The sequence below is a fragment of the Homalodisca vitripennis genome, chromosome 2 (genome assembly GCF_021130785.1).
Source record: "Homalodisca vitripennis isolate AUS2020 chromosome 2, UT_GWSS_2.1, whole genome shotgun sequence".
NCBI lineage: Eukaryota > Metazoa > Arthropoda > Insecta > Hemiptera > Cicadellidae > Homalodisca > Homalodisca vitripennis.
The window spans coordinates 109,293,906-109,306,831 of NC_060208.1; the positions used below are offsets into that span (position 1 = coordinate 109,293,906).

A 12,926-nucleotide genomic window follows, 5' to 3' on the forward strand; every position below is an offset into this window, starting at 1 on the left:
GATTTAATACCCATTTATTTCGTGCTAAATGCGTGAAGAAATAAGCAACTTTCAAATAGATGCAAAATTTCCATCCTAACTTTACAAACTCTGACATGCTTAGCTATTTAATAATGTAAATATAAGAACCTTATTAGTAAGTTTCCAAAATGTAATGTTTGAGATAAATATTGGAAGTTAAATGAATATGAATATGTAGCTGCATCTTGAGATTTCAGTAGTCGAAGTTACATTTCTAAGGTGTATAGAATTGTGTAAATTTGTATTTGGAGTATACGTTTTATAAAAATTTCGAAATATAGAAAGCAACTGCTTTACTACGTTTTCATCTACATCCCAATCACACTTGAAAAACTGTTTCAAATTTGTGGTGTCAATGTGAGCTATATTGTTAAGAGACTGCTAAAAAGTTGCTCCCTAATCTGTAATCCTATGTGGAATATGGAAATTAATGTCTGTATTTAATTTAATAATTGATAAACAGTTTTATTATCTTAATCTTTTATTTAATTACGACAAAGAATTGACACTATATTTTTAACTATTAAATAGTGCTGTATCGTTTATGCAAGATCTACATGCATACGACTGAATATTCTTTTCTGAGTTCAATTTAAATGTTTGCTCACAGATTTTGCTTTTTTAAATAAATGAAGTAAATTTATCAATATTTTAAGAAATTGAGTTTTAAAACGAAATAAATTGTTTAATAAGTCGATTTCAATATTGTTCAAAAGTTTACTGAATGTACAAATCTAATCTTCCCTTTGTTCTATTATAATATACTCTGTATACTCTGCGTATACTCCGTTAGAAAATACCACATATAACTTTCAGTTTCCTTAAAGAACGATCCCATAGACCCATACTGGCACTAACTGTCAAATGCATGTTGTATTATAAAATATTCTATTTTACATTAAAAAAACTCCAAAATAGCATTAAATAAAAGAGTATATTATAAAATAAAGTTATTAAAAATAATATGCAGTTTGTTTTGGCAATTATCTAGAAAATACACATCTGTTTAACTATCTGGAAGGAGGGTTGCAGAATTTACAGTCTGTCAACTCCGTGTCAAAACACACTGTGTCCGTGCTAGGACACTGAATAGAACTACGGGAAAGACAGTTTTGACAGTTTTATGACTTCGGCGCGTACGTCGGACATCCAGGACACCACGTTTTCTTAGCAAAAATGTTCAAATACTTTTAAATTATTTAAATTTCAGATTTCGTGCAATAAAATAGTACTTAGTGTACCAAACCCGAGATCTAAAGTTTTATTTATGAGGTTTTCATGTAGTGGTACGCATTATTTTAAAGGTCTTTGTAAGAATCCCCCTTTAATGAAAACGGAACTTGCTTTTCTCTCTTCTTTGTCAAAATGGCAGTATATAATTGTAAAATATAGAATTTGTTTACCGCACCGTATTGAGGAGTGAGATAAAATGATAATTTCCTCAAAAATCCGTTTAAATCGCAAGCCCAAGTTAAAAAAAATATCACTTTATATCTTTTTCGAAAACTAACAACTTTTCCATTTGAAATTAATCCATCCGTGGTAGTATTCACAGTAGAATACAAAATTTGTTAGTCGGGATGACTTTAATAGGTTTTCAGTTTTATTATAAAGGGTTCCGACAACAAGTTTTAGTGATTTAATCCGAAATTGTTAAACAATAAACTAAAAGATTATTTTAGATAAGAATAGAATTTTTGTACAAATGTAGAATTATTCCATTACAAAATTGTTTATATGATATTTACGGCTATAAATAAACAGATCACACTACTGTATTCAGTGTTTGTTCTATGAGTATAAATGAGCTATTTTAGACAAATCAGTTATTCATGAAACGTATATACAAAATTAAAATTGCTCGGACAATTAATTTGTTTTGGGACATTGCTGCAATTTCTGACCATTCCTCGCATTGTTAGCTCACATTTAACTATTTTAATCTCAAACTACTTTAAAATAATCATTTTAAATAGCTTCATCTAAACTTCCTATAACAAGCTAAAACATTCAAATGATTAAAACTATAGATAAAATATCGAAAAGAATTAAATTTAAATTCTAACACATGTTAAACAATGTGGGTGAAATTAAAAAAAAGTTCATATACAACAGACTAGAAATTCGACTCTCAGTTTCCACAAAATTCAAATGTTTGATAACTGTGAAGAAGTACTGTTTCATTTGTAAATTTTACTGTCCTATCGTGGATTGAATAAACAATATAATCCATGTTATAATTATTTATATTACTATTTATCTTGTTTTAAACATAAGTAGTAATGCTTAAATCGATAACCAGATAGAATTAACACACCATTCTTAAAAATCCTTTACCACGATTATCATTGACACGTATACGAACTGTGAAACGTGCATTTTCAATATGGAGTGAAACCTAAGTCAAAATCCCACAAGCATACCCCCACAAGAATTTGAGCGTTCATGGCTCCTATTATTTGGTAAAAATTTGGTTTTTGTCGAGCAAAAATATGTTTCTCTAAAAAACATATACCTATGATAGTTTTTACATATTACACTAAATATTGAGAGAATATAATAGAAAAGAGAAATAATTTATACAAGTGTGTTTATAATTTCTGTCACGTAGCAAATTACAAAATTTTCACAGAACTGTACTACATGTAGATGCAATAAACAAACACTTCTTAAATTTTGGAACGAAATCTTTTTTCTACAAAGTGTATCTTTACTTATATTATGAAGTATAAGTATAGAGAAAACGTCCTTTGCACATATGGAATAAATTTTATATGACTGAATCTATGTTTAGATGTTTGGTTGACACAATGTCACGGTAATGTCAATCTACCTAACGTTTATATCAGCAATTATAATAACGGTTTACCAACGACTCCGTGCAGAGTTTACTAGTTAGCACTGTTACATTTCACGTCTTCTCTATAGAAGGGATGCTAACTAACAATAAACAGTTCAGCCCACAAACCGCGATGGAGTAATGACACCAGAAACAGACACTCGACCACAAAATATGACCGGAAAGGGTCGACCACGGGCATGTGACTTGCGGTCGGGAAGCGCCATATGGCGCGTGGCGTAAATAATTCTAAGTGGATAAACTGGATGCTTTACATAGGTTTGGAGCGTCTAATGGCTCGCCAACTGGGAGATGTCCAAGTCTACACGACATACATCGCTCTAATTGTGTCTTTTATAGCTTCTTTACTGCCCTGCAATATACTACTGCTCGCACTGGAGCATCTCATGCGCTCTTCTGTTTGTCTTGTTCATTTGGTTATTGTTCTAGGATCCCTTGTTTGTGTATTTCTTGTGAGCCTAATTTTCGCTTGAACAAATTTGAAAACGCTGATATCATTATGAAATAAGCTCAATATTGCGTCTTACTATTCACTAATTTGATAATATATTTTCATTATTAACATTACTAACCATACAATTGTATGAAAACTTAGGTAAAGCGTATGAAGATATGAGCATTAAGCACTGAGAACTTGATATTGTAGCTGATTAATATGTTGCTTGGATAGATTAGACACTACAATACCTTTGTGACTGCACATACACTACACGTAATCGGGCCTTGAAAATTTGAATCTAGTAGACTGAATATGAAGTTTAATTCGATATTTTCAGTATACTGTCATATACCCTTGAGTGGCAACGTCACGTGGCACATGAGTCTTCAGTGCTGTAAGGACTAAACACATAAATCATCGAGCAGGGTCGTTTGGTCTCACATATCTGGGGTTTCACACCAACACAAGACATTTGAACAAGATTATTACCAGACCTTCCACACGCAGAAACCAGCGCTCTTGCAATTTATTAGTTTCTCACCTAAATCTATCGTATTTTTAAATTGCGATTATATTAATATTGTGTTACTGGTAATGAATAATGATACCCGAAGGCACTTACACGGTTATCGTCCAAGTTGTAGGCATTGGAAACATTGACTTCTAAACTTATTGGGTTACCGAGAACCAAATTTCGACTCCAAGTATCGTATTCACTTCAGATTTAACTGATACTGCCTTAATCTGCGAACAGCCCTAATAGTAGCATTCAGACGCTTACTGGTAGTACTCGAGGAAATTTGTTGGCTAAATTATTTCGGACGAGTGTTGGTGTAAGCTACTAACATGTCCGATTTGAAAAGTATTTTGATGCCTAGATATATTTTAATATACCTATATCACCACCGTAGCACTGAGCAGCTTGCCATGTGTCAAAAGGCTAAGGTGTAGGAGAGGTGGCTTATCTTGTGCCCGTTATAGTAAGGTATCGGAGATTCGGCTTACTCTGGTACCCGCATACTATGGTATGGAAGAGGCGGCTTAGTCTAGTACCCGCATGCTATGGCAGCGTAATCTCTGCGTTAAGAGGCGCCTTAGTCTGGTATCCGTATACTATTGTATGGAAGAGGCGGCTTAGTCTGGTATCCGTATACTATGGTATGGAAAAGGCGGCTTAGTCTGGTACCCGCATGTTATGGCAGCGTAATCTCTGCGTGAAGAGGCGGCTTAGTCTGGTACCCGCATGCTATAGGAGCGTAATCTCTGTGTGAGGAGGCTGCTTAGTCTGCTACCCGCATGCTATAGCAGCGTAATCTCAGCGTTAAGAGGCGGTATCTGGTATCCGTATACTATTGTATGGAAGAGGCGGCTTAGTCTAGTACCCGCATGCTATGGCAGCGTAATCTCTGCGTGAAGAGGCGGCTTAGTCTGGTATCCGTATACTATTGTATAGAGAGAGGCGACTGCGTGTAGTCTGGTAGCGTATAGAAGACTACTATGGTATAGAAGAGGTCTGGGTACTTAGTGACCACCCATGCTATGGCAGCGTAATCTCTGCGTTAAGAGGCGGTATCTGGTATCCGTATACTATTGTATGGAAGAGGCGGCTTAGTCTAGTACCCGCATGCTATGGCAGCGTAATCTCTGCGTGAAGAGGCGGCTTAGTCTGGTATCCGTATACTATTGTATAGAAGAGGCGGCTTAGTCTGGTATCCGTATACTATGGTATGGAAGAGGCGGCTTAGTCTGGTACCCACATGCTATGGCAGCGTAATCTCTGCGTGAAGAGGCGGCTTAGTCTGGTATCCGTATACTATGGTATGGAAGAGGCCTACAAATATAACTAATACCGAAATAGCTGGAGTTCCTCGATTATTGCATATCAAGAAATACTTGTAATCAGAAAGAAATTACATTAGATAAAAACAGTGTTTTAGTTAATGTAACTCATACTTAATCATCCACCAACTGGATGTTTAGTGTTCCAAGTTGGTGATTTGTTATCGCTTCATGTAGTTTGCAGCAATATGATATGTGATAAAACTCGGCACCCGTAGTTCACAGCACGTAATGGGCTGATTGGCAAATTGATTCCGGGCACACTCGCCCTCTGCCTGGCCCGGGCCATTCATGCGCTGACCCACGGAGAATAGCAATTCGCTCACGTCTAAATTGTAATTCAAGTCCACAAGCACTCTAACGTTGCCGTGGACAAAACCAGTCATGTATGTCAGTAGTAGAACTCCATCAGACGCTGAGATTGTACAAACGAAATTCGTGATCTATTATGAATCTGTCATCAAACTAGTCATAATGAGGTAGATAAAACTAGCCTCTTTTCCCTCACCATGTATTAAATAATGCTCATTGCTTGGACATATGAGCCAACATATCTGAAAATAGTTTAATCGTTTAGAGTAAACAAAAATATGTATTTTACCATTGTATGAACTTATTGTCATGTGTTGGTAATGCGCAGTGTGTAATTATAATTATGTTATTATGATATAACATTATACAGCCATTATTTTTCATAGTACTGAAGACTTACTGTGTTATCTGAGTGTATGGCTGTATCTAGTTCTATCTGTTGTAATAGTTCCTAGAGTAAAAGGCATATTAATCAAGCAGCCAACTAATAGAATCTAGATTCAGTTGAAATTGTCTTCTGCAGATATTGCGCTTGCCATTTGTTTAACGGTTTTTATTCTGGAAAAAGGATAAATAAATATATTTTATTCTGTTTCAGAATCCGGAGTACCGCCCTGGAGATTTGAAATGACTACTTTACTTATTGTATTACATTGAGGTGAGTACAGTAATAACTTCCTTTATGCAAGACCAATGGAGCGCTGTGCTCAATACAAAATTATAATCCATTAAATCTGATAACTTCATTAAGTAATTACTTGTTCTATAAAAAATAGACCACTCAAATTATCGACTTGCTCTGTTTATTTGCTATGGCCTAATAACACTGAGCGAGCGGAACCTTTGGACCAAAACCACCAGTGTTTTTTGTTCCGAAACCAGTTTCAGCTGGAGTAAGCCCACCACATCTGCTATTTACAAACTAATGACTTAATTATAATGAATCGTCTTTATTTGGTTCCAATTACGAGCGATGGTTGTCAGTCAAGATGCGGCCTAGCCCGGCAGCGCGGCGCCCTCGCCATGGCGGCCGAGGGCAGACGGCAGATGGCCCTCCCTCGGCCCTGATTGAGGCTTCATCACCCTCGGCTCCTTAATTGGCTCCGAACCCCGTAATATGCTGTCCTCGGTTTGTTTTCCAAATTATTGTCTTTCGGTTCCACCGCCGCTTCCTGTGAAAAAGCCCGAGAATGATACCGAACAGAAGACAAGCAGGTGATACAAGAGAGCTTAAGATCAAAGACTCCATTTCATAGTGGGTTTTGAAATATCACGACAGTGAATTCACATTCCATGAAGGTATAAATCAACTATTCCTACCGTAGACATGCCTGCCCCAGTAATTTACACTGTAATTTTCTTATACAGCTTGGACACGGTTATAAACACGTATTTAACTTTAGCATTGCGATTTGTGACAAGGAAATTGATAAAGCTTACAGAAGTGCTTAGCCATGCCATGGCGCTACCATTCGGTGTCTACTTGCTGTTGATTCTGGTTACGAGTAATTTCCGTTTCCTGTGTCTTCTTTTTGTTTGCCATCGTCACGCTCATCGTACATTTGCCACGCGCGTGCCATCTCTCCCTCCTCTGGCATCAATGAATAAGTCAGACGGAAGAAGTATCACCGCCGAGAGCTGCATTTAAAAAAACACGCATTTTCAAAAAAATTTAAACGTTTAAGGTTACTTCAGAATGTTTTGTTAGTATCCATTGTTTTAGTGCACCGTCGTTTGAAGGATTACTTTACTTATAACCTAACTAAAAAAGGACATAAAGGAAAGTACAACAGAAAGGGTTGGAAGTGTAGCGTAGTTATGTTAATTTAAATTAACATACGGGGGAGAAGTGTCAAATATGAAAAAAAAACTCAAACCATATATTCTATCTAAATGCTGTGAACACGTTCAAGCGAGTGTAAACGCGTGTTTTATTAAATCAGGATACATTGGAACTTTGAAACTTAAAGTTTAACACCAAATTGAAACAAAAAAAGTTTGATTTACAACACTCGTTGGTTAATAAAGTCAATGTCCATTCTCAAATGTATCATTGTTAACAACCAAAATTTACAGATTTATATAATCGACTGAGAACTATTACATCTCTTGGAATATGATATATTTCGGGGACCTTTTGTGCTTCGTTTAGGCACGGTGTATTCTATCAAAGTTGTTGAAAGAAAATTGAAATTTACGACTCCCGCACAAACCGATATCTACTGACGCTGTGGCTGAGTCCAGGCCATTAATCACGCGTAGGAACGTTCATCACAAGGTTTGCTCCTTCGCTACACTGCACCATTATTCATTCAAAAATGTGTACAGTGACTATCGATACAACGATATACACATATCGAATAGTTCGTTTCGATACATTATATTCGATTAAAATTACTACAATCACGATTCTATGTGTATTAACATTTCGAATAATTACATAAACTCATCAGATAAGTTGTTTATTTTGATTTACTTAACCAAAAATATTTATTTCTACTTTTAAAATATCTAAACAAATTATAAAATTGAATTTTTGCTAGACAAACGAATTATAGTAACTCTCAAGATGGAAATACTAGTTTTCTATAACAGTAAGGGGAACCGAGGGTTGTATGGTTTGTCTTAGTCGCAGAGTTGACCTTGTGTATTGAATTCTTTGTTTTATTAGTAACAAAGCATTTGATCAAGTTACGCAGTAACAATAGTATGTATTACTGCAACACATTTTACTTAACAAATCTATGTTATTATCAAATAAAATTAATTTTATTTTGTAACAAATGTAGCAGAATTTATTCCTTGTGGTATATACTACTAGTTGTTAGTAACAATGGTTCATTGTATGTTTTATAATATAGAATTAAATTATCGATCCATAAAATTGATTTTATCGATAGTCGTAAAATATATCTCATTTGAGAACATCATATATTACATATTACATTAGTATGCTTCATCGATATGAGTTAATACTTACTAAATTAAGTTGTATATATTCATTAAAATGTGTGATACATTACCAAATTGTTACCAAGTGAAATCTTAAAATTACTTCCAAAACAACTGCTCCGTTAAATGTTCTGTCCGTCTTCGAGAAAGTGAAATAGGAACAATAAATAGAAAGTAAGCGGTTTAAACTTAGAAATAACTGTTCCGTTATATATGGAGGATGCAGTGCCATCTAAACCTATAACAAATCGTAATACATAAAAATAATAGAAAATATCAAGTGCATCAGTTTAGTCTCGTTTCCTGACACACATTTCTGTTATAGACATATGTGAAAGAGAGAGGATCCTTCATTTATGTTTAGTATTTAAATTTAGTTTGTACTGAAGCACTGTCCGAATAATTAAGCATGAATGTAGGACAGGTATGCACTAAATGTATTAATTATGTGAAAATAGTGTGAAGAATACAATTATTTTTCGTAATTTTAGCATTTGTAATATATTTTACAACATTATATGATTTTGTGACATAGAATATAAAAGGTTTTGACACTTACCGAAATGTCATATTACTGTAAAACAACAAGTTTGATCCTCCTCTACATTTTTTTTCAGTTAATACAGTTCATGAAAGATCATAATTGTCAGTTAAGCTAGATCTATTTATACACCTTTGCTAAAAGGGAGTTGCGATTTTTTTCTTATCATTGGTTTAAGCTGTATATCGCTTTAAAACTAATTTGTAACGCACTGACTTTTGGTATGGCCAAACGAGTGTTGTGTTGGATTTTGCGTTTATTCTTATATATGTGTGATGTAACATCGGAATTAAGGATTGCACTTTAAAGGATAAAGAAAAAACTCTGACAAATATCTACACGAGAATTCCCCAAAAACATTAAAGGATTCTGCCGCTTATCATTGGTGTGCTTGGTTAGTATCACTAATACGCAAGAAGACTGAATTGAGTGCCCCTATTGAGGGTCAACGGCTGCAAGAATTAGAGCCAATAACGAATCAATTGAACGGAACCGACCAGATGGTCATCTGACGATCATACCACTCCCTAACTACATGAATTATAGCTGAACAGTTATTGTACAGTAGTGTGCCTATGTGTATTATAGCTGAACAGTTATTGTACAGTAGTATGACACTTGACTGCGGCACTTAAATGTTTCAAGTAAGCATTAATTTGTGAAGAGTACATCACTCCGTACACAAACGCAATGAGTGCATTAACTCAATGTGGAAGTAATGGAACTATACAACTGATAAACGAAGATAATAATTCTTAGTATTTCAGAAAGTGAAACTGAGTAATAACTCATAACTGTATTCAGAAAGTATCTATAAAACTAGATCATGGATCGTTTTGTACATTTTATATATACTATCGTAATACATTGCTTAAAATATTAACATATTTTAACAAGAAAGAGAAGTATGCTATCGTACTAAAGACTACAGATATCCCTCCTCCCACCCCGCGCAATGCACATTTAGAGTTTGAAAACACTGGGAATAATTTCTTCAAGACTGTCACACACACACACACACACACACACACACACACACACACACACACACACACACACACACACACACACACACACACACACACACACACACACACACACACACACACACACACACACACACACACACACACACACACACACACACACACACACACACACACACACACACACACACACACACACACACACACACACACACACACACACACACACACACACACACACACACACACACACACACACACACACACACACACACACACCCTACCACATAGTAATTATTGGTATTTCGGTAAGTTGAAGTTTTGTGTGTTGAAAATGTTGTTATATAGTTATTGTTGTATAGTTGTGTTGTATTATCTGTTATCTTATTTAGAGAGTTTACTGACTGTTGAACTGTATTTTTTATGAATTTGTTAAATTATTTGGTACTCTTTAAGTGTAGATAACTTTGAACTCATTTAGAGCCGACTGCTAGAATAGAGTTTAATATGTAACTGCTTGACACCCTGTTATAATTATTTAGTTTAAATATATTCAGTATTAATATACTTGACAGCATGAAATAATTTAAAGCGAGCAGTCTGTAGTGATTTGTGTACATTACCAACTGCCCTCCCGCACGCTCTGTTAGGTGCATTGGGAGGATTATTTTTGAACTTGAACTTGAACACACACACACACACACACACGCACACACGCACACACACACACACACACACACACACACACACACACACACACACACACACACACACACACACACACACACGCACACACACACACACACACACACACACACACACACACACACACACACACACACACACACACACACACACACACACACACACACACACACACACCCTACCACATAGTAATTATTGGTATTTCGGTAAGTTGAAGTTTTGTGTGTTGAAAATGTTGTTATATAGTTATTGTTGTATAGTTGTGTTGTATTATCTGTTATCTTATTTAGAGAGTTTACTGACTGTTGAACTGTATTTTTTATGAATTTGTTAAATTATTTGGTACTCTTTAAGTGTAGATAACTTTGAACTCATTTAGAGCCGACTGCTAGAATAGAGTTTAATATGTAACTGCTTGACACCCTGTTATAATTATTTAGTTTTAAATATATTCAGTATTAATATACTTGACAGCATGAAATAATTTAAAGCGAGCAGTCTGTAGTGATTTGTGTACATTACCAACTGCCCTCCCGCACGCTCTGTTAGGTGCATTGGGAGGATTATTTTTGAACTTGAACTTGAACACACACACACACACACACACACGCACACACACACACACACACACACACACACACACACACACACACACACACACACACACACACACACACACACAATTTCACTAAATGTGCTCTTATGATATTCGCTAATTGTCATAAGTATCTCCAGTTTACTTGAATTTGAACTTTCCACGGTAAATTTTCCTGTCTCTTAAGGACCAAAAATGCCATTGGGCCAAAAAGGTTCCGAATTGTAGTCTTAGGCGAACTAAATCAAGACTGCTCCGGCGCTCCACAGTGAAGTCGTCCTTGGTCGGAGTTCTCAGCGACTCATTAGTATTCCTAGAGAGAAGCTCTTGAGTTGGATGTGGAGACGGTGGAGGGGGTGACATTGTTGACTCAGGAACAGTAGCGGGTGAAGTGGCCGTGGAAGTGACAGGAAGGCAATAGGGCGGTAATCCGGGGAGCAAACACTCCTGCGGTAAGGAATAGTCAAACACAGCCACGCGACCATGTAAATGAGGAGAGAGAGAGAGGATTGTTTGTTCTGCCCACTGTGTACATAAGCTCGCAGCTCCTTCAAGAGGCTCTCTTCACCTCTGCTAATCTTCTCATTTGAAGAGACTTTCTTTCTGGACCACTTGATGTCGCGTTTTATCTATCGTCATCACCAACGGTTTGTTCAAGATTTATGTTTCTAATAACGAATATAAGTTCATTAGTTCCTAAAATCTTACGTAAAAAAACAGGGTCTTGTATTTTGGGAATCGTTTTGTATTTTCTGTACTGTCAATAACAGCACATTAATTGTTTCAATTTAGACGTTTATTGAAATTTCCTAGCCTCATCCATTGCTGTTATTTTTATTCTTATTTATGACCATAAATTTATTTTGAGGACCGCATGAACTAAGATTCTAAAATATTCTATCAGGCGATAAAAGGGATGCCGCCAGACCTTGTGCACAGGAAGAATACAGCAAGAATGGTCTAGAGTTTTAATTACGCTGAAGGTCATCGTCATTTCCGTTCCAGCAAAGGTTATCATAGCTGAGTGTCTAGTGATGCGACTCGTTTCCAGCGCCTCGTCGAACTCAGAACGTGAAGTCGTCTGGTCCAGAAATAGTCCCAGGAAGCGACTCCACCACGTGTAGCGATCTGCTCCTTGTATACTGATTTATTCTCAGACAACTGTCTCCTCTACTGAACTTTGGCAACAGTTGGATACCTTTTTAGCCCCTGACACGCGCAACACCTTTCTCGGCACTTCTAATGCTTTATGTTATGAACATTCCGAGTTGTTTTCCTTTAACCGAACAATCCAGTTATATTAAGAAGAAAGTATACGTTACCCTTGTTACTGAAATTCACTTTCAACACAAAAATGTGATCTAGTCCCGTATTATAATAACACCAAACGACTCGTTGATCTTCGCTCAAATACAATAAGTATGCTAAAAGTTGGTGATTAAAAATCCGGTTCAATATTTGAACATTCTAGTTTATATTGCCCATTCAATACGTGCAGCTATGTATATTACCTTAAAATGTCGTCACTCATTTTTTATTATTGAAATTTACTTAAATTGCACCCAATAAATATTGGATCCCCATAATTTCGAGACGAGTAGGTAAAAGTTTGTTTTATCCTTATCTCCAAATTTGAAAGCTCAAATGGAAACAAATCTTAACTACACTTAAAATAT

General features: G+C 35.9%; 1 protein-coding gene across 1 annotated transcript in view; it reads left to right on the forward strand.

The window, feature by feature from the left end:
- LOC124354567 (growth arrest-specific protein 1-like) overlaps nucleotides 1-12,926 on the forward strand; it is a 33,480-nt gene that overhangs the window by 1,590 nt on the left and 18,964 nt on the right. The window contains exon 2 of the mRNA XM_046805121.1: nucleotides 6,070-6,129. The gene's annotated coding sequence lies outside the window, so the exon portion shown is untranslated. The remainder of the gene's footprint in view (nucleotides 1-6,069; nucleotides 6,130-12,926) is intronic.